Here is a 364-nt window from a genome sequence, read left to right on the forward strand (position 1 = left end):
ACCTGGGAAGAGCTCTGACAAGGCAGGAGAGGCTGTGGCTGGAATTTCAATGCACAGCTCCAGGCATCTGGATGCAGCACAGACATCCCAAACATTTTAATGGATTTTATTTTGTTTAATAAAAAACACCAACCAAGCTTGCATGTATTATCTTATATATATAAATATATACAGTATATATAAAACAAATGCATCCGGACAGCGCCTTTCCCTGGGGCACAGACTGTAAGGCACAGAAAGGAGTGTCCTAACAGTCCTACTCTTGGCACTACAGAGCAATCCCCTCACTATGCTCCCCCCACTCACACACCCACACTGGCTTTTCTCTCTTCTTTGACATTTTGAGGCAGCAGTGCTGGCAATA

Source organism: Acanthisitta chloris, unplaced genomic scaffold (assembly GCF_000695815.1).
Source record: "Acanthisitta chloris isolate BGI_N310 unplaced genomic scaffold, ASM69581v1 scaffold38712, whole genome shotgun sequence".
Lineage (NCBI taxonomy): Eukaryota > Metazoa > Chordata > Aves > Passeriformes > Acanthisittidae > Acanthisitta > Acanthisitta chloris.